Below are 22,769 nucleotides of genomic sequence, written 5' to 3' on the forward strand. Positions count from 1 at the left end.
CACTACACAATAAGAGCGTAAAACAATAGAAAACCCATTGGTGTTCTCCTAACTAGTCCTTTTGTATCCACGTTCTTCTCTTTTCCCCCCTTTTCAACAGATGAGACCATTCATGGCAGCTAAGTGGCATCATACTGCACAGAGTGCCCAGCCTAGAGTCAGGAAGACTCATCTTCCTGAGTTCAAATTTGGCCTCAAATACTTACTAGCTGTGTGACACTGGATAAGTCACTTAACCCTGTTTGCCTCAGTTTCTTCATCTGTAAAATTAGCTGGAGAAGGAAATGGCAAACCACTTCAATACTTTTGCCAAGAAAACTCCAAATAAGGTCATGAAGAGTTGGACACCAATGAAACTGAACAACAACATTCTTCTGAAATGCTGAAGCAGAAAGAGCTGGGTTTTCCATCCCTTCCACTTACTATCTGTGAAATCTTGGGCAAGTAATTTAACTGCTTTGGGCCAGTTTCCTCATCTGCAAAATGAGCAAGTTGGGCTTTTTAATCTGTTTTCCTGCTCTAAATCTACGACACTCTCTATTTTCACAAACAAACAAACAAAAAGAGTACTGAGGAAGGACTAAAGATGGAAAGGCTATTAATGAACAGTACAGAATCTCAGAATCATATTTTTAAAAAGTCTGAATTCCTTAACCCGGCATTCAAGTGCTTCCATAATCTGACACAATCTTATCTTTAAAGTCTTTCTCACGTGATTTCTCACTATTCTCTATGTTTTAGCCAAACGGATCTACTTGCTGCCATCCCCTGTACATACCCCCTACTTTTCTGCCCCTGCATCTACCATGATGCCCCGTTGGCTCAATTGTTGAAATCCTTGCCATACTTAAAAGATTGGTTCAAATTCCACTTCCTCCATGAAGTATTGTCTGGCCCCCACCCTTTCCTTTCTAAGATTCATACAGTACTTTGCCTGCATCTCTGTAATGCTCAATGTAGTGATATTTGTAAAGCACTTAGCACAGTGTCTGGCACTTCCCTTCTTTATAATTTTGTATTATAACTGTGTGTGTATGTATATATACCTCTATTAGACTAAGTTCAGTGAAGGTAGGGACCATGTCTCCCTCAAACTTTTGTTTTCCAATGTCAAAAACAGTGCTCTGAAGTAAAATGTTCTTTTAAATATTTGTGGAACTGAACAGGGAGACCTAGCCCTATAGTAAACATAAATTATAACAGGCACAGAGCTTACTCGTGTTCTGAGTAGGCAAACACCCAGAACTGGGAACAAAAATCAGGAGAATGGATGCAGCTTTCGGTGAAACATATGTGGCAGTACATGGTGCAATCACTTTATCTGCTTAAGAAAGTTTTAATAATCTAAATTTATTTTTTAATGTTATATTCTGCTAATATTGTGTTTTTTACCTGGACAAAGACAGATGATATATTTTAGAGCCATTTTATAAAAGCTACAAGGGGGTTTTCAGCTCTGTAATAAACATTTCAAACAAATACCTGATAGCAAGGAGAGTTTTAAGCAAATCTGTCCAATGGTTGAGAAACTTTTTCCTGAATGGCAAAAAATGACATTGCAGGATTTCACACTGATATCACTGATACACTGATACCTGGCTCTGAGGATAAAGGAATTAGGAAAAAGTAAAGAAATTCTCCATGAAAAATGAATACCAATCTCCTGGAAAAACACTACAAGACTAGGTTATGATGGAGAGTAATAAATAATGGAATAATGCCTTAAGTCTAGCATCGATTAGGGCAAGATACCAAATAAGAGATTACTGTGTCTTCTTCCCTTCCCGATTATTTCTTTCTCAAATTAACTGATAATGGCTGAAGTTGAGATATACAGCAGCTGAAACTGAAGAAAATTTTGGGAACTTGCTTGAGTCTTGTAACCAGCCCCAAATTTATGAACTGTACAATTTTTCTTTTTAATTTCAAGGAAAGGCAAAAAACAAAGAGAAGTGAAGCATGATACGATAAATACTTGGAACTTGGTACACAAATTAATGCCACTGTTAAGTCGACATAAGGATGTACAAGACCATCAAAGACAGAGTTCAGAACATTTAGCCAGTTTAAGGTAGGATAGCTAATGCATTCCCATGTTCAATTGGAATACAAAGTGCAGTTGACACACTGGCTAGGGGAAAATTGAAAAGCTCTTCATGACCCCATGGACCATAGCACACCAGGCCCTTCTATCCTCCACTATCTTCCAAAGTCTATCTAAGTTTATGTTCATTGCTTCCATGACACTATCGACCCGTCTCATCCTCTGCTGTCCCCTTTTCCTTTTGCCTTCAATCTTTCTCAACATCAGTACCTTTTCCAATGAGTCCTGTCTTGTCATTATATGACCAAAGTATTTAAACCTCAGCTTCAGTATTAGTCACCATTTGACAAGTTAACATTTGCATCAACATTTTTCTTATAACAACTAAGAGGTGAGTGCCAATGACATTTTATGCTCATTTTTAAAATGAAGAAATTGAGGACCTGGGAGATGGTATGATTTATCCAGTAAACATCCGCAATCCTTGTGCCTTTAAGCTCAGCCACCTTTCACTATTCTGTCCTACTTCTTGCAGACCTCTTTATAAGTTATTTTGAAGTTAAAGAATAAAAGCACATTGTTCCTCTTTCCCCAAACTAAATCCACAGATATCATCGGCATTTTTATATACCACCAACAAAGCCCTGCAAGAAGAGATAGTAAGAGATATTTTTGGTAGCTAGGTAGCACAGTGCATAGAGTACCTGGCCTGAAGTCAGGAAGACTCATCTTCCTGAGTTCAAATCTAGCCTCAGCCTTACTTACTTACTAGCTGTGTGACCCTGGGCAAGTCACTTAACTTTGCCTCACTTTCTTCATCTTTGAAATGAATTGGAAAAGGAAATGGCAAACTACTCCAGTATCTTTGCCAAGGAAACCCCAAATGGGGTCACAGAGTCCAACATGACTGAAAAACAATTGTACAACAACAGCTGAAGAGCTATTTCATTTAAACTATCCATAGACAATATAAAATACCTGGGAGTATTCTTGCCAAGACAAACCCAGGAACTATATGAACATAATTATAAAACACTTTTTATACAAATAAAGTCAGATTTAAATAATTGGAGAATTATTAATTGTCCATGGGTAGACAGAGCCAATTTAATAAAAAATGACAATTCTACCTAACCTAACCTACTTATTCAGTGTCATCTCAATTAAATTACAAAGAAAAAAATTATTGAGCTAGAAAAAAATAATAACGAAAATCATTTGGAAGAACAAAAGGAAATTAGTGGGGGAAAAAATAGAAAAGAAGGAGGTCTAGCAGTGCCAGATCTTAAACTATACTATAAAGTGAGAATTTTCAAAACTCTCTAGTACTGGCTAAGAAATAGAATGATGGATCAGTGGAATAGAGTAGACATACAATACACAGTAGTTAACCATTATAGTAACCTTGTGTTTGATAAATGTAAAGATTTTAGTTTTGGGGATAAGAATTCACTATTTGGTAAAAATTGTTGAGAAAACTGGAAAGCAGTCAGCAGAAACTAGATAAAGACAAATATCTTGCACATCATTTACCAAGATAAAGTCAAAATGGATACATGACCTAGATATAAAGGGAGATATCAGAAGTAAATTAAAAGATCATGGAACATATCACCTCTCAGATTTATGGATAGGAGAAGAAATTATAATTAATAAGTAAGAGACAGAGCATTGTGAGAGATATAAATTTGAGAGTTTTGATTACATTGAATTAAAATGCTTTTGTACAAATAAAAACAATGTAGCCAAGATTAGAAGGAAGCTGAAAACTGGGAGGAAAATTTTATAGAAAGTTTCTCAGATAAAGGCCTCATGTCTCAAATAAACAGAGAACTTTGTGAAATTCATAAGAATATGAGTCACTCTCTATTTGATAAATGGCCAAAGGATGTGAACAGGCAGTTTTGGAAGAAGAAATCAAAGCTATATATAGTCATATGAAAAAAATGCTCCAAATCATTACTGATTAGAGAAATGCAAATAAAGCAACTCTGAGATACCACCTCACACTTATCAGATTGGCTAAAATGATAGAGGGGAAAAATTACATTTGTTAGAGGGAATTAGAGAGTAATCTGGAATTATGCCCAAAGACACAAAACTTTTTATATTCTATAACCCATCAATATCACTATTAGGTCTGTTTCCCAAGGTGAATAAGAAAAAAGAAAAAGAACCTCTATGTTCTAAAATATTTATAGCCACTCTCTTTGTTGTGTGGCAAAGAATTGGAAATTGAGGCAATGCCTATCAATTGGGGGATGGTTGAACAAATTGTGGTATATGATTGTGAAGGAATACTACTGTGCTGTAAAGGTATGATTTTAGAAAAACATGGAAAGACTTGCAGGAAATAATCAAGAGTGAAACATTCAGAACCAAGAGAACATTATATACAGTAACAGCAATATTGTTCAAAGAGTAATAACTGTGAATGACTAAGCTATTCTGAGTAATTCAAATCAACTACAAAGGACCTATGAAGAAAGATGCTATATACCTCCAGAGAAAGAACTAATATATGGAAGTGTGTACTGCATGGTTTCACATCCATATCTATGCCAAATGCTGACCTTCCCTAGTGTGGGTTGGGAGAGAGGGAAGGAGGAAGACAGCTTAGAATTCAAAGTATAACAAAAATTTTAAAATGTAAAAATTTTTTTAAAAGGTCAGGTCAAATAATATTGTATAGTTTGATGCTATTTTCTTGGTATATCCATGATTATAATTAACTTTCTCCAGAGACAGAAATAATACCCCACATTAGTAGCTACAGGTCCTAAAACTCTTCAGAGAGACATCAATTAGCTTCTTTGAGAATGTGTCAATACATACTATCACAGAGAGTTAAAAGAGACCTCAGAGGTCAAGTTCAATCTCCCACTCAATACAGGAAGAGATCCTTATAGAGGCCTTTGTTGTGGTGCTGGAACATGAACATCTGTCATGTTGAAGTAATCAACCCCATCTTAGCCTCTGCCTTGTCCAATGTTTTCAAATCATTTTATTAGATCTCTCCTGCTCCCATCCAAGAACAAACCACCCCCTGCCCCTACTACAAACACTATGATTTTTCAGGCTACTGAAGGGAAGGAAACCTATTATGTGTTAGTCCAAATCAGATTTGGTACACATCTGAATTAAATCAGGCTAGTCAATTGTGATAACTATATAACCAATATAAACATACAAGCATTTTTGAACTGTATTTTTTCAATGATCCTGGTTGGCTAGCAATATTATTTTAATATATACTCCATTCCCAACTTGTATATCTAACTCACAATGAAGACTCAGTCATTTAACACAGGCTTTAAAAACAAGTATAAGCCAACTTATAAGAACTGAATTCATTTCTTTCTTCAGCTAACCTATTAGAGTAAGCAGTTGCTGTTCCACTGCTCAATCTTCCCTGTCTAAAATCTTATACTCCTTTAACTTAGTTGAGGGAATTGTCACATTCCCAAAACCACACATTACATTACATTGTGACCTTCAAAATGCTTCTCAAAACAGTGGTTTCATAATTTCATTTACAAGGCAAAGTGCAGTTGCCTGTATAAAAACATTCCCACAATTTAACCAAGCCTCACAAGCTTCAGAGTCACAATGTTGGCTAGAGTTTGTTTTGTATATTATTAGACTACTCTCAAGAGAAAAAGGAAAATGCAGAGGGGCTGTGAGGGAAAGGCAGAAAGGAACTCTCTTTGAAAGTACTATGTTAAATGACAACGCTGACACACACCTTGCTGGGCCTTGTCTGCCACCCTTCAAAGAAAGTGGCAACCTGCTACCATCCCCCCAAGCACCCCACAGTGTATGTGCATATTAACCAGAGTCAAGGTTTATAGCTGTTTGAGAAAGTCTTATCTGATCTCACAAGCTCAAGTTAAGCCTGTGGAGTACTTGAGAGAGAAACTCCCTGGAATACTAATCCATTTCTCAGGGCTTTCAAAATGAGAAGTAAAGATACCAGCTGGAGACAGGCCAATTTTAAGTGGACATTTTTGTTTTCTGGTTGAAACAGAAGTTTTGAGTAACAAAACTGAAAGTATTATTGAGAAGATACTGACAAAAGTAAACCATTAAGTGACAAATGTTAGCTAGGACAGTACAGGTCCTAACAGTAAAACAGATGTCATACATCCTTCATTTTCCAAAGGATTCTGGAAAATACATATCATCTTTGGCCCCTGTAGAATGGGGGTCAGGAGGTAATCTGTCACCACGCCAAGCTCCTCTCTGGCTAACAAAAAATTTGCATTTCACAGCATGGGAAAAAAGAAAGTTGAATCTTACAGAAATGTCTTCTAAAAACTGATCTGAGGAAAGAGTAGTTATCCCTTCCACATCATGTGGGTTAGGAGTTCGGTGACCCCCCCACCTCTCCCCACCATGGTCTAGAAAAATCTGCGTTAAAATTTTTTAGCCTTCCCTTCGTGCAGGAGAAGTCTGAATTTTTTCTTTTTATTTTATGGGGTGTTGATATTATACAACATCACACATATTTTATGCATTTCTGAGTTTCTAAACTTTTTCTGTGTCATCTGTTGGTCTTCCCATGTCTTCTAGGGCTTCTACAAAACTCCCCCAAAATTCCCCTTTAATTTCTTATGCCAACCTACAATATATTGAAACTGCAATGGAGAAAGTCACAATGTGGAATGGATAACTCTGTTTATATATTTATTTATATTTATATAATTATATATAATATATATTTATATTATATATATATATATATGTTTCTGTAACTCCAAGTTTTCCCAATAAGCAAAATTAAGAAGACAAGGACTATGTTTTTGCTTTTCTTATTTCCCCAGTGCTTAACCCTGATCTTAGTACATTGTAAGGGTTTCATAAACAATATAATGATGATAATATCAACACCAGCTAACATTCACATAGTGTTTGCTATATGCCAGACATTGAGGTAACTATCTCATTTGATACATCAACTCTGGGAGGTAAGTGCTCTTATTATCCCCATTTTACAGTTGAGAAAACCGAGGCAAAAAGAAGTTAAATCACTTGCCCAAGGACACACAATTAGTAAGTGTCTGAGGTCAGAACTGAGCTCAGGTATTCTTAACTCTGGGCCCAACACTCCTTCTCCACTGCAGCACCAGCTGCCTCTATGGTCACTGCCATCGCCCACTAACCCTACCATGAAAAAAATCATGGAGCATTTAGAAAACCTACTGGCTCAGAACTGGAACAAAAGCATGGATTGTAGAATTACAGATCATTGGCTTGGAGAATCTGAGACCCAACACAGCTGCAAAAGATCTTTACTTTTGGAAGAAGCATTTACCCAGTTACTGGTTTATAAAACGTGATCATCTTCAAGTGAACATTTTTTTCCCTTCTGCAAAGTATAATGTAGATGTCTCAACGCATGTGCCATATTTCTTGACATACTTATGATTTAGCTGAGAATTAACTGTTAAGTAAGGAACACCTTCCCTGTAGAAGGTGTTCCTAAAGTCTCAGTGTAATTTTAATCTATTAAAGCTTTATTAAAGTTTAAAATTGCACAAAGACTTTTGAAACAGCCTGTAATCATAAAAAAATCTCAACCTAGCCCAGGTCACTGTCTCAGCATCAATTATTGATGTCAGCATATAAAATTAGGTTAAAAGCCAGCCAGCCTTAAAAAAAAATGCTGCATAATTACCTGGAAGTCTCTTTGCCAAAGCTCACATTGTATTCATCTTCAATAGAAGGAAGGCATCATCTGGATTGAAAACACAAGAAAAAAATTGTCACAATCCTGAAGGTGTGTAACTAATAAATGCTACTTGAGAAAAAGTGATTAAAGCTCTGACACAATTAACAGCAACATTAAAGAAAACTGTGGTTACTTCTGGAATTTAAGTAGGAACATTAAAGGACAAAAACAGAAACATTTCCTTATCCTATCCGTAGAAGTATATGTTTATGTATATGTGTGTGTATTGAGATATTCAAAGAAATAACAGTGAAGCTTCAAAAATCAAATGCTGTATCAGTGACTAATATTTTAGAAGCAACACTGGGCAATTGAGAGTGGGGGGACTTGAGAGTCAGCAGTTCTGGGTTTGATTCCTGGCTCTAGCAGTTACTGGGTATCCAGGGGCAAGTCATTTCCCCTTCTTAGACTTAGTTTCTCCTTCTGTCAAATGGGAATAAATAATATTTGTACTACCTGTCTATCCTGCAAACAAGTGAATGAAGAATGTTTACTGCCCAGGTTTCAACATACTTTTTCATAGGCTTCCTAAAGAGCTCATCCAATAGCATGCACGTTTAGAACAACATAGATGGACAATGAGCTAGGCAGGTCTAGAATGCAAAAGAAAGTGAAGGAAGGGTGAGACTGCTTTTTCTTTTGGGGGGGGAGGGGTGGAGGCAGGGAACTGGGTTTAACTGACTTGCCCAGGGTCATACAGCTAGGAAGAGTCTGGATTTGAACTCAGATCCTCGTGACTCCAGGGCCAGTGCTCTATCCACTGTGCCACCCAGTTGTTCCTGGAATTGCTTTTGAGAAATTGTAGAGTACATTTTACTGATCCCAAGCTTTCTGTGAAAGCAAAGGCTCATCTTTCCAACATTAACATTTTATCAGTATCACTATACATGGAAGTGATGAGTGGGACACCACTTCCTCCAAAGAGCTAAAGATGTGTATCAAGCAGAGTACAATGGAGAGGTACGCAGTGAATATGACCCAACTACAACACATGACCGATGAGGAACTCTGAAAAATAACAGTAAATGAATCATTATGGAATTGTATGACCAGATAATAAGATGGGCTGCTCAGTGAGTGATAACTAACGGACAGCTACAGTCATCCACTCATGTTAGTCATTCTTAATATCAAGCATTGTTGCTCATTCTTCATTGTTGAGGAGGACCAATGGCATCACAGGGTGATGTCTTAACTTGAGCATGAACTGTATTGAAGTGAAGTCATCAGTCCCACTCTCTCTTCTCGCATTATTGAAGTCCAGTGGCAAGACAAAAGTCAAGATGACTGATAATGCCCTGGGGTGCAGGGAGGTGACCTTGGTGACTCTGCTGACTGACCAAGCTCTACGTGCTCTCTCTACAGTGTCTGCTTCAGCAACTTTCATGGCCTTTGGAACAAAGCACTCTCATTTGCCCATTCTGCCAGGGAAAGTCTTCACGTACTTGGGGAGGTCAACATCTCTCTTACTCACCAACAGGTTTGAGGCCTGTCCACTACCCTCAGCCTGGTTTAAGCCCATCTGCCAAAGAGAGCTTTACTAGAGTGTGGCTGCTGCACATGCTACAGCTTCTTGGAGCCACAAGTCAGAGTAGGGTGACAGGTAGACACCAACGTTAGATGATGTCAACCTGAAAGCTTGGTAAAAGGAGACAAACAGGTTATGTGATACACATTTACATCATTTATTCCCTTAAAACTAGCAGATACGTGTACACGGAGCCAGAACCTAAGTTCTGACTGTCTGAACAGAAGAATGAGAAATCTTAAATACAGTTTTAGAACCATCCCAATTCAGGGTCAAATTTGTGATTACAAGAAAGGAATTTTCTTAATAACATAAGAGAACTGACAAGGTGTTGATTGGATTTACAACCTAGAACATCTGGGTTTTCTTTATCATTAACGTGCTATAACATAGTATATGTCCACAAAATAGTAAGATAAGAAAAAGTTCCATTATTCAAGGATAGTGTCTCGGGTTCAGGGTCTCATCCTTGACAGAAGAAAGAATGCTGTTATGTCAGCCCCATCTGGGGTTGATGACATAGGAAGTGGTATTCTCTGAGTTTACTCAGAAAACAAAGAAGCTGTTAGGTCCAGGCTCCTCTTCTGGTTGATTGGTTCAGACCCTGGCCCTTATTGAGATTATTAAATTGGCATTAAATTATTATCATTGAGCAGGACTGAAAAGTCCTAGTTCTAGTTCTAGTTCTCCTTGAACACCCCAAACACTGATAACTTTGTGATATTGAAAGAAATCATGGAAGGATTTTAACATATTAGTTGTATCGCTCTATGGAAAACTTTTGGGAATACATGGATAAAAGTCACTCAGGACAGGGAGGCCTGGATGGATTACAATCTATCTTGTTGGAAGGAGCCTTCCAAATGATGAGATCACAGATCCATCTGAGTATCTGAACACCCTCTGTCAGGGTGTCTTGGGGAAAGTGTGATAGAAATATGAGCTACAGTTATTAAACATGTTTATGGTAGCTCAAAAAACCTCTCTGGCTTTTTAGACCAAGGCTCAAGTGAGGCAGACTGCCTCAGATTTAGATGTCCTTTCTTCCTTGACCTTTTCTGAAAACTGATGGAACATTTAACATTTTATTCTTTTTGGGGGGCTACTCCCTGGCATATCCCTTCCTGTGATATCAGAGATGGGAAATCAATCAGGCTTTCCTGAGAAAGACACCAATCCAGAGATGTGCTGGAGTCAACTAGTAGATTGTTAGATTAGTGAATCTTTAACATCTGAAAACTTGCATCAAACACTACAAATCAGGGCTTAACTTATCACCTTGTGATTGTCGAGACTTAACAGAGTGTTGGAAAAAATGCTGTTATAGATTACTAACTTAAAAGTGCATCATTCACTTTATTTATTTACTAGGAAGAGCTGGTTGTTAAACATTTACAAGCTCACCCCTATTGCTGTTCCTGTTCCTCTTCATCCCTCTAACATCCAACATCTTCATCTGGTTGCTGAATAACTATATTGCTTCCTTTCTCTTGTTCTGATGTGGGAGTGTGAGGTGCCCTGCCACACAGAGCTATTAAGAACATAATACAGAGGTGTACACATTGCTGTCCCAACCTTATATTCTCTTCCTGGCTGTTTTATCAGGCTTTAAACTTTCCCTTGTGAGAGCTAAAACTTATCATTAGATAGTTACACAGGTCATTATATATCATTATATAGCTAAAACATATAATTATATATAAGGACTGGCTGGTCTGATTCCTTTGTGAAACATCCTTTAAGTCCCCAAACTGCTACAATGGAGTTGAAAGTCTATTCCTAATTACATTCAAAGATTCTATGTCTGTTCCTACATTTATCTCACTCGTCTGTTATTTAATCCCTGTGTCTTGAGACACACTGGATTTCTTTTGAACGTGTTTCCTACTTAAAAAAAAAATAACAGTTTAATTTTCCAATAGCAATTCTAATTCGTTGTTTTGGAAAGATAATCCCCAAATAACTATTCCATTGTAGTAATTCTGCTAATTCTTGTGCTGTATAAGATAAAAGACATGCACATTCTTCCATCTTCTCTTGTACACCCACACACAAAGTGCTAAATGGGTCAAAAACACATAATAACTAGTATGGATTTTCTTAAGTAAAAAGTATGCTACTATAAATCAACAGTTTTCATTGCTGTTTCGAAATGTCAATATTTTAAAAGCACAAAGAGAAAAAAGACTCTTCTTAAAGAGATAAGAGAAAGTAATGTTATAAAAAAAAAAAAAGGGAAAAGTTGGCATGGTACCCAAGCAAGAAGCTTCCTAGGACAGACAGTGGCTGACTTACAAATACCCACATAGGTAGTCTTTATTTAACAGCAATTCGAGATGTGCTCCAGAAGCCTATTTCTTAGTTGACTGTTTAGAACTTCATAGACTATAAGCTCCTTGAGGGCAGAGGCTTTTTTTTCTTTTGGTCTTTGTATTATCAACACTTAGCACGGTGGCAGGCACACAACAGACCATTAATAAATGCTTATTGCTGACTATAAATGGGAATCCTAGTATCTGCTTCTCCCTAGGAACTGCTCAACTAGAACCTCTGCCCTAGGCCCAGTAAATTACCACCAGCGGCCCAAAAATCCTTTAGAGAACTGAAGAATTGTGAATTATTGCAAGAGGTATCCCTATTCCCATGAGTGAGGAGGTGGAATAGGTGGAACAGTCCCTCACTCTACTGATGGGGCTGCAGGGGACAGAGATGGAACTTTTGGCATCCCAGATGGAACTCTGACACCTTTTGTCACAGAAACTATTGCACAGAGTCTAGGTTCTAGAGTATTATGTGTATGGTATTATACTGGGGTCTATGAACCTCATACCCCTGAGACATTTCAGGGAATGCATCAACTTGAAAAGGAAATATACATATACATGTACATATATATGTATATATATTCACACACACATATATATATATCAGTGAAGTTTATTTCCTTTTAAAATAGCATATATTTTATTTTAAGCATTTTAAAACATCATTCTGAGAAGTGGTTCATAGGATTTGCCAGATTGCCAAGTGTCCACAATAGAAAAAAAAGGTTAAGAACCTCTACACTAGAGGATAACAACCTGTAGGAAACGATGGGAGGAATTTTGTTTCCACAGAATTAAGGGCTCCTACCTTTGATAGCAGAATGTGGGTCAGGTGAGTGGCTCTAATCAGAGCTGTCATCTAGCAGGACCAGGCCTCTGATCAGGCAGGGGGGTAGAGGCTTGTATGCATGCTTGACACTGTGAGGGGAGCATGATGTGGGCAGTTCAGGGAGTATGCACCTAGCCAATGGAGAAGGCGGGAAATTCTCATGGAAGCAGCATAAAAGGGCTTGCATTTGTCTGAGTCAGGGTACTCCCTTAAGGGATCTACCCATTTATTCAGAAAGAATAAGTGTAAAATAAATGCAATGAAAATCTTCCTGGCTTTCCAAGGAATATTATTTAGTCCTGGACTAAGTATATTTCTCACAAACCCAACTGGGAAGAGGACAGGCATTGTGTCTCCCTGCCAGTTTAATCCTCCTAGGAAAAATGTTAGTGTCATCTTCCTGGCATTTCTCTTTTCTTTTGAGTAACTCAGGTGTTAACCTGCCAGCTTCCCCTTATGCTATTACCACCTGTTACTTCTAACCCAGGTTTCTTCCCCCACTCTCTTACCTATTATGGAACAGAATGTATTTTGACAGCTTCTCTCCCCTCTATCCTAGAAACAAGCACCCTTTAAGGATTTCTGGGGATTTTTACTTCTAGTAACAATGAAAAACAGGTGGGTGAAAGTCTTCCTTTCAAGGCATCCATCCCTCCTTCCACCTTATCTTTAAAAAAAAAAGTACCATAGGGAAAGACAAAAGACATAACGAAGAAAATGATGGGTCATTGGGTACAAAAAGGACCAAAGTAACATTCACCTACATTTGAAAAGAACACTCAATAGCCTGTATATTTCACTAAATAGCAATTAAACTTACAGGATGGTGGTAGTGATGGAGGGGGTGAAACTGGGAGAGATTTGAAGAGATAGGGCAAGGGATGTTGAAAATGAAAGGAACCTTGGAGCTAAGAAAGAACTATGGCAGGAGTGGAGGTGGTGATGGGGAGGAAGCTGTGGCCATAAATATTTACTTTCCTGTTCTGCCTTTCCTGCAATAGAATTTCAAAATAATCCAAATTTACTTTTAGGACCCTTCCACCTCCTTTTCCATTTACTACTACTATACAGAATAGTGAGATTTAGAATCTGAAAGGATGTTAAAGATCATACAGTCCATATTTTGGATGAGGAAAATGAGGCACAGAAATTAAATGAGTTGCTCAAGGTAACAATTATCAGAAGCAAGATTTCAGGAACCCAAGGCCCTGATGCTGTCATAAACCCCATCTTGAGTCACTGTCAACCCAAAATAAAATTTTTTCTCCCCTTCTACTCAGCTAATCGGTTTTATATATATATATTAGGAAAAAAGCAATTTAACTAAACTAATTCACACTATGTTAGGAATAACTCAAAGTTTATATGTCTAAAATTTGCCTTTTAAAAGAAGAATGTTTGGTTAAAGGAAATTTGCCTCTAATCTGTGGGATTTTAGGCAGTGTATAAGATGTATTTTTAGTCTTGTATGTGATGAAATAGTTTTGGGGTTAAAAAGGCTATTTCCTAGTTATTTCTGCTTTTTATGCTTCCTTCCCTTTCCCTAGTTCTAAACCCAGTTTATTTAAAAGCCCCAAGCATTTTCACAACTGCAACCTAGTCTTACTATCACCAAGTTGGACATAGGGTAGCAGAGAAAAAAGGGTTCAGAAATCACAGCTCCATTTTCAAGATAGGAGTTCAGACTCATCACTGAAGTGTCCCACTCTCTGTGCACTTGTTTCATAGCCAGCATGCTCAAATTTACCTCCTCAAATCTTTCTCTTCAAAAGTTCAGAGGTATAGTAAATCTGATGATACTTTAATTTCCAAACAAACCTCAAGGTCAATCACACCAGACTTCATTCATTCATTCATTCATTCACTTTGCTAGGACTGAGCAGATTTGGAAAACCAAATAGCCAAAGTAATTTAGGTTACTTCTGTTTTGGGAAAAGCAAAGAAAAAAGGTGTCATGTGCTATATAGTCTTAAAAATCAAGCATCCCTGAAGCAGGATGATTTGGGGGATTGTGTGCAAAATCTGTTTCACTTAGAGCAGCCATATTATCTACTGGTGTCTCAAAGAGATTGGGCGACTTGGGAACACTGTAAATAAACTGGGTACACATTGAGGACCCAAAAAACAACAGGGATCTTCTTTGGCCCCATCTGTTCAAAAAGGCACTGAAAACAACTCTAGATATTTCACAAAAGGTATCCAACACGGCTTTCTAAAAATACATTCTAACCTTCCCTGAAATAACCACACGAATGGAATACAAAGTAGGTTAGAATTCTTTTAATTCTTCTATCCCTTCACCCAGTGCAGTGACAAATTAAATCTTTTACATAATTCTGTGCCCAAATTTCAGCAAGCAGATTTCTATATACAGATAAATTTTTATTACAGCACACAGATGCAAATTTTTTTTAAAAGTTCATAGCTGTATCACACATTTAAGTTTAATAGCTATTACAGTAGGTAGATGCAAAAATAAACAAAAAATCCATAGGGGTGTCACATATTGAAAGTTTAACTGCCCACCAAATTATCTACAAATCCCTCCACCAAATACAAGCTTATATATCTGCTTACCATCTTTGCTTCTGTACCACAGTCAACTTAATAAAACTAAGAAAACATTTACATCTCTATGTGACACTTCACTGTGAAAAAAAGGGAATTGAGCTTAATGAATTTAGGCTTTGCCTAAGGAATGGGCTTCATTTTAAATAAATTGGGTGTACTTTTTTTGTTACTGCAGATATAACCATAGGATAGGAGAATAACTGGCCCTTTGGTTTCTTGGTATAGAAAACTCCTATCAATGCTCTAACATATGTTAGCACTAGTTTGGTTGCTGACAGTCTTAAGACAGTTGCCTAGGGCAGATGAGAGGTTAAGTGATTTGCTCAAGGTCACATAGCAAGATTGAGTCAGAGGCAATATTTGAAACAAGGTTTTCCTGACTTGGAAGTCCAACCTCTATTACGTATGGCAGAGTGCCTCATCAACATTGTTGTTCAGTCATTTCAGTCATGTCTGACTCTTCATGACCATTTGGGGCTTTCTTGGCAAAGATACTGGGAGTGGTTTGCCATTTCTTTCTCTAATTTTACAGATGAGGAAACTGAGGTAAACAGGGTTAAGTGACTTACCCAGGGTCACACAACTACTAGTAAGTGTCTGAGGCCAGATTTGAACTCAGGAAGATGAATCTTTCTGACTCTACGCCTGGTACTCTGTCTACTGTCCCACCTAACACAGTCTTTCACAAACATATATGAAACAGTATAGGAATACCAACCATTTAGATTTTTTTCTTCTATTCTTCTACTGCCTTAAACACTTAAGGCATTAGGCATTTCTGCTCAAATATATAAAGAAAATATTACCATGGACCATATATGCATTCTGTTAATGGTGAAGGGAGTAGAATATATTTGTTGCAATTTAAATTGCGTCTAAAACAACACCTCTGTAAACATCACCCTTACAAATATTTACAGACTGTGGAAAGTCATTTGATATTCAAACATTGGTTTCAGTAGCTTGAAATGATACATGTATAAAAATCATATTTAAACCACCTGGAAAAAAATATTCCACCTATAATTTTGCTAATTAGTTTACTGGGGAAACAACTGTGAAAAAAACAGCCTACCGAGTCATTTTGAGTACCCACAAATAGATGAGTGGTGGTTTGGTTTAACAAAAACTAGTAACTAAAATCCACTGACCCTGTGTTTGCTTCTGATAACAAAACAACAGCAGACAAGAAATGGGACATCCTCTTATCACATGACTTAGGAAGTCAGCTTAGAACTTTAAAGAAAAATTTTAACATGAATTTAACAAAAACTTTTTAAAAAAATTAATCCGTCCCTCCCACTACCTTCTCTCCATAGACAACAATTATTCAGTGGTTAGCACAGTGCCTGCACATAATAAGCACTATATAAATATTGCCTATTTTTATCATTAAACAAAATTTTAAAAAAATCTCAAAATGTATCCATATACTCTGGCAAAACTAATTCCCACATTAACTATGTCCAAAAAACGTATATCTCTTTTGGTATTTTAAATTCATTACCTCTCTGTCAGAAAGTGAGATCCTAAAGTCCTTCAAAGGTGTTTTTTTTTTTCCTACAATGTTGTCATTATTGTATAAATTGTTCTCCCAGCTCTGCTTGTTTGCTCTGCATCCATTCATAAAGGTCTTCCCAGTTTCCTTTCAAACTGTCCAATTTCATCATTTCCCCCAGTCACATCCTATTTCAATTTTTGGCCACTATGAAAAGAGCTGCTAAAAATATTATTGTACGTAAAAATTCTTTTCCTCTTTCATTGCCTTCTCTGGAGTAGAGGCCTAATAGTGGTATAGCTGGATCAAAGGGTATATTCTGGGAATGGTTCCAAATTGCTTTCCCAAATGGTTGGGCCAATGTGTGGTTCCAAATTGCTTTCCTAAATGGTTGGGCCAATGCATGGTTCAATCAGCATACCTGTTTTCCCATAACACCCCTAACATTTGCCATTTTCCTCTTTTGTAGTCTTTGCCTGTCTGATAGATGCAAGGTAGAACTTCAAAGTTTATTTGTATTTCTCTAATTATTAATTATTTTGAACTTTTCACATGATTTTAAAAATTGAAAGCCTGCATCTCTTCCTTTGAAAACTGTTTATATCCTTTGACCATTTGTTTATGGGAGAATGGCACATTGTCTTAAAAATAAGAATCAGTTCTTTATATGTTGTGGAAATGAGATCTTTATCAATGAAACTTGTTGCAAAGATTTTTTTTCTCAGTTTTCCTTCTAATTTTTACTATATTAGATTTCAGTGTGGAAAACCTTTTTAATTTTATGTAATCAAAACTGTGCATTTTAACCTGTGTAATCCTCCCTATCACTTTTTGAACCATGGATCTTTCCTTATCATTGATCTGAAAGGTAATTTCTTCCTTGCTCCTCTAATTTCTTTATGATATAACTTTTCATATATAAGTGATATATCCATTTGGAGATTAGGTTGGCATGTGATATGAGGTATTAATTTAAACCTAATTCCTGCCAGACTGTTACATAGTTTTCATAGTAGTTTTTGTCAAATAGTGAGTCTTTCCTCCAGCAACTGGAGTCTTTGGGTTTATCAAACATTATATTACCATCTTTGCTTGCTTCTACATGTTCTAAATATAATCCATTCCACTGATCAACCTTTTTAACTTTTTTTAAACAGAGTCAAATCATTTTAATGATAATTGTTTTCCAGTAAAATTTAAGATCTGGTACTGATAGCTCTTTCTCTTTCTTTCCATTCCCCCCTAACCCCCATTATTACCTTGAGACTCTTGACTTTTTGTTCCTCCATATGAATTTTTCCCCTAGTTTTGGGAATCTGATTGGTACAGCATTAAATAAGTAAATTAATTTTCATAGTAGTGTCATTTTTATTATATCGGATCAACCTCCCATAAGTAATGAATGTTTCTGCACTTATTTAGGTCTATTTTTCTCTTGGAAGATACACTCCCAAGCATTGTGGAATTTCTGTAATTATTTTTAATGAAATTTATCTTTCTATCTCTTCTGACTGGGTTTTGTTGGTTATATCCGGGAGTGCTGTGGATTTATCTTACAATTTTACTGAAGTTAATATTTTAATTGGTTTTAGTTGACTCTATAAAATTCTCTAAATACACCATCATAACATCTACAAAACGTGGTCATTTTATTTTCTCTCTGCCTATTGTTATTCCTTCAATTTCTTTTCCTTGTTTTTTTTTTTTTTTGCTATATCTAGCATTTCTGGTACTATGTTAAACAGTATTGGTGATAAAAGCCATGCTTGCTTTACCTCTGATCTTACTGGAAAGTCTTTTTACTTTCTCCATTACAACTAATGTTTGTTCTTGCATTTATGTAAATATTATTTACAATATCAAAGAATGCTGAGTTAGTCAATAAGTATTTATTAAATGCCTACTATGTGCCAGACAGTGTTAAGTGCTGGGGATAAAGAAGGCAAAAGACCCTATCGCTGAGGAGCTCACAATATAATGGGGAAGACAACATGCAAACAGTTATGTCCAAACAAGATATATATGGGATACAAAGGAAGTAATCAAGAGAGGTGCGGCAATGAAATTAAAAAGGATTGTGAAAGGCTTCTTTAGAAGGTGAGATTTTTGCTGGGACTTGAAGAAGTCAAGGAAACCAAGAGGTGGAGAAGTAGAGGGAAAGCACGGTAGGCAGGGGGAAGACAATGAAAAACCTGAGGCTGAGAGAAGTATCTAGTTTAAAAAAGAACAGAGACAAGTGTCATGGTTTGAAAGAATCCCTGGTAGGGAGGGTGGTTATGAAGAACTCAATGCCAAACATAGAGGAAAAGTCCATTTATTCCTATAATTAAATTTAAATATTTTATTTAAAACTAATATTTATTAGTAATATTGGTCTATTGTTCTCTTTTTCCGCTTTGTCTCTCCTTGGTTACGGTATTAAGACCATATTTATATTATACAGATTAGAAGGGTGCCTTTTTTTCTTATTACAAATAGCTTATGTAGTATTGGATTAATTTGTTCTTTGAGTATTAATAGAATTCACTTGTGAATCTATTTGGTCCTGGTATTTATTTTCTTTGGCAGTTAATTTATGACTCATCTAATTTCTTTTTCTGATATGGGTTATTTAGTCTATTTCTTCTGTTAATCTGGAGATATATATTTTTGTAAGCATTCATCTATTTCCTCTTCATTGTAGCTTTTGTTATCATACAATTGTGCAAAACAGTTTCTAATAATTTCCTTTGTTTACAATCAGTTTAGAACTTAAGATATAACTTAACTAGCTAAAATTTGGGAATAACTATTTACCCTGCAAAATATATTTCTCAGGAATATTTCAAGAGGGTTGTGGGGTACAACAGAAATTATAGGACCTGGAGATAAGATACTGTGTTTCCTTTTCAGAGTTTCAATTCTACCTCAGAAAACTTGCTATGTACCTACAAATAAGTGGCTTTTCCTCCCAGATCCTCAGTGTCCTTATCTGTAAAATGGAGAAAATAATACTTGCCCTATCATTCTCACAGGGTTATGGGGAGAGAACTACTTTGCAAATCTTAAAATGCTATAAAAATAGGGGCGGCCAGGTGGTGCAGTGAGTAAAAGCGCCGGCCCCCAGAGTTGGGAGACCTGGGATCGGTTCTGGCCTCAGATATTTAACAGCCACACAAAATAACTGGCCGTGTACCCTTGAGCAAGTTACTTAACCCTGACTGCTTTAAAAAAAAAATGCTATAAAAATGTGAATTGTTGTTATTGCAATCATTAATAATAATAACAATAATCAGGTAAATGAGACAAACCCTTAGAGCTTTTTAGAACAAAGTGCTATGGAGGATAATCAATGAATCATTCTGGGATTATGTGAATAGTGCAGATGGTTTAGCAATACAACTTTATGGCAAGCAAGAAATGAGATACAGGGTGCCAAGAAACATTAAAATTCTTTGCCTATGACTCAGACAGGTGTGTTATATTATGACAAGGTCACATTTTTTTTTACTTAATAGGTGGATGAGAGTAAAACCAAAACAAAGTGAAGAAACATCAACAAAAACTTCAAACACTAATCTCACCTGTTTTTTGTTTAGTTTTGTTTTTAAACACCACTTATGTTCAAGGAAAATGTGAAGCGACTCTTTCAAACTGATCTAAATATGGTGAAAGAAAGAGATCTCCTTGCGTACACACACACACACACACACACACACACACACACACACACCCCAAACCAATGTGTCTGTACAATGCATTTTTATTCTGATTTCTAAATTAATAAAATGCTCTGATTTATATGAAGAAAATTCATCCAATGATTTACCATCTCATCTGCCTACAATATTGAAGATTTGTTGTATCTAGTTCAAAGTCCTGTGAAACTGAAGTCAAGACTACTGAAATTCTAACCCACACAACACTTAATTCTTTATATATGGTAACTACAATTGGAAGGACAGCTATGACAGCATGGAAAAGGAATGGGACTGAGTCCTGGACTTACTCCCTCACTAGCTGTGTGATCTTAGACAAGTCACTTAATTTCTTTGAGTCCTAGTTTCCACATCCTAGCTCAGAGTTTAATGTAGATCAAAGGAAATAGCATACAGTGTAAGTCATATATATTATTTATATATACATATGCATACATGTATGTACATGTGTATATGTGTAAGTGTGTCTATACATGTATGTAAATGTATGTATATATACATATAAATAATTGTTAACCATGATTATTTTTGTGGTTTGTGGAAAGAACACTGGATTTAACTCAAAAGATGAGTTCACACCTCAGTTATGATACTTATTAACTGTGGGACCTTGGAGAAGTCACTAAATTTTACTTATTTGTACTGAAAGATGAAAAAGTGAAACCCAAATCATCTCTCTTTTAATTCTAAAATTCTATGACTTTAATATTTTATAAATATGTATGTTTGTGTGTCTACATACATAGACACACATATATACACACATATATTATTTATATATACATACATATATATACATATATATATACACACACACACACACATCCCACTAAAAGAATGTTTAGCCTCTGTGCCTTGAGAAATAAGTGCTACTCTTGATGGCAGAAGAGATCTGAAAAATTCACACATGCTTTGCAGATGGAAGCATTAATAAATATTTAGCTGTAGAATGAAAACCAGATGTCCAGTGAAAGGAAGTCAGGCTGAATCTTACTTTATTCCCTGACATCATTAATGGTACATAAAAGGTATTAAGCTTCCAAGTGCAGATGGCACTATGCTGCAAGCAAATACAAGTCAAATTAAAAAGATGTAATTCATATCCTTCAGGATGCTGGGTTCAAAACAAAAGTCAGATCCACATATCTCTTAAAATAAAGAATTTTTAATGACACATTTGAATCTTTTTTTTAATTCCTTTTTTTTTTTTGCATGCACACACATTTTTATTCCAGTGTGACAGACACTCATTAATTTACCTCCCATATTGGTACTAGGAATGATGCGGAACATCTGTTTATCTTTTTCAAAGTTAACATCATTGGAAATAAGAGTAATTTCATTTTGAACTTCAACTCATCGTGTCCATAACCCTTCAAAATGATTCTCCCTTGTCCCTTTTCCAAAATGACCAGATGTACATATGAAATATATGTCCATTTTGATTGCAGAGAACAAAGGACGACAACTTCTACCTATCCCTTAATACATTTAGAATATACACAGTCTAGGAAATTTGGCTGTCAAGTGTAATTGTCTAAGACAGAACCATTTTTCACATGAGTTTGCAACCATTTAAAGGGCCATAGTTTACTGCTGCAGTGCTGGTGGGAGGTAAAGGACTACTGCCCAGTAAGAATCTCCCCTTCAATGTCCTAGACAAACGGTCACCCAACCTTTGCTCCAACACTTCCAGGATCTCTGAATAGCAGCATCAAACAGTAGCTGAGGGCTACTTCTAATGCTTACGGCAGTAGCCTACATGGTTTGATTTGTGTGATGTCCTCCAACACAAAAGATTTAAGATAAAAGGCAGAGGGACCAACCAGTTCGACACAGTGTCTAAAACTCCCACCATTAGAACCACTCCTTGAGGTCTTTGCATTCTGCTACCAAAATTCCTACAATAAATGGTTTTAAGTCTTCTCATTTTTTTAACATCCTTAAAACCAATGACTACATTAGCTTCCAGAACTTGGAAGTTCCTAGAAACATTTTACCTTTCTGATTCTCATGTTATGCTACCTGTTTAGGGTCAGTGGCTCCCAGCACTTATCTTTCTAGACCTGTCAATGAGCGTAAGCTGTGAAAATACCCAAGGTCAGTAAATATGGTGCTTGGAATGGTATATCATTCCCTGGAAATGTTAGATACATAGCATAATAAATAATGATAAAAGTTGCAAACTAGTTTACACGTATCATTTTATTTGATCCTTGCAGCTCTGGGAAGTAGATGCTATTAGTCAACAAGTATTTATTATCAATTACTTGGAGTAAAATTGAGGTGAATTGGACATATGAGGTGTTCAGGAAGATCCTTTTTGGTTCTAAAAAATGTTTCTGTTAACCTTCTCCCCTTCTTATGTCTGATACAACTTTATAATACAAACTAGGGGCTAATACAGTTTTTTTTTTGCATGTTATTGTCAATGCCTGGAATTTTCTCCCTTTGCTCTATTGAATTGCTACCCATCCTTTAAAGCCTAACTCCAATGCCAGATCCCTACTATGCCATATCCCAGCTGTTAATAGCTACCTTCCTGG

At 36.4% G+C, this 22,769-nt stretch overlaps 1 protein-coding gene across 8 annotated transcripts in view; it reads right to left on the minus strand.

The window, feature by feature from the left end:
* Positions 1-22,769, minus strand: part of PAG1 (phosphoprotein membrane anchor with glycosphingolipid microdomains 1) — a 238,446-nt gene that overhangs the window by 155,796 nt on the left and 59,881 nt on the right. For all 8 annotated transcript variants that reach the window (XM_069100177.1, XM_069100176.1, XM_069100178.1 and 5 more), the window contains exon 3: positions 7,722-7,781. The gene's annotated coding sequence lies outside the window, so the exon portion shown is untranslated. The remainder of the gene's footprint in view (positions 1-7,721; positions 7,782-22,769) is intronic.

This window comes from Petaurus breviceps, unplaced genomic scaffold, assembly GCF_028583685.1.
Source record: "Petaurus breviceps papuanus isolate PSGF00001 unplaced genomic scaffold, PetGlider_PUasm1.0 38, whole genome shotgun sequence".
NCBI classification, from domain to species: Eukaryota; Metazoa; Chordata; class Mammalia; order Diprotodontia; family Petauridae; genus Petaurus; species Petaurus breviceps.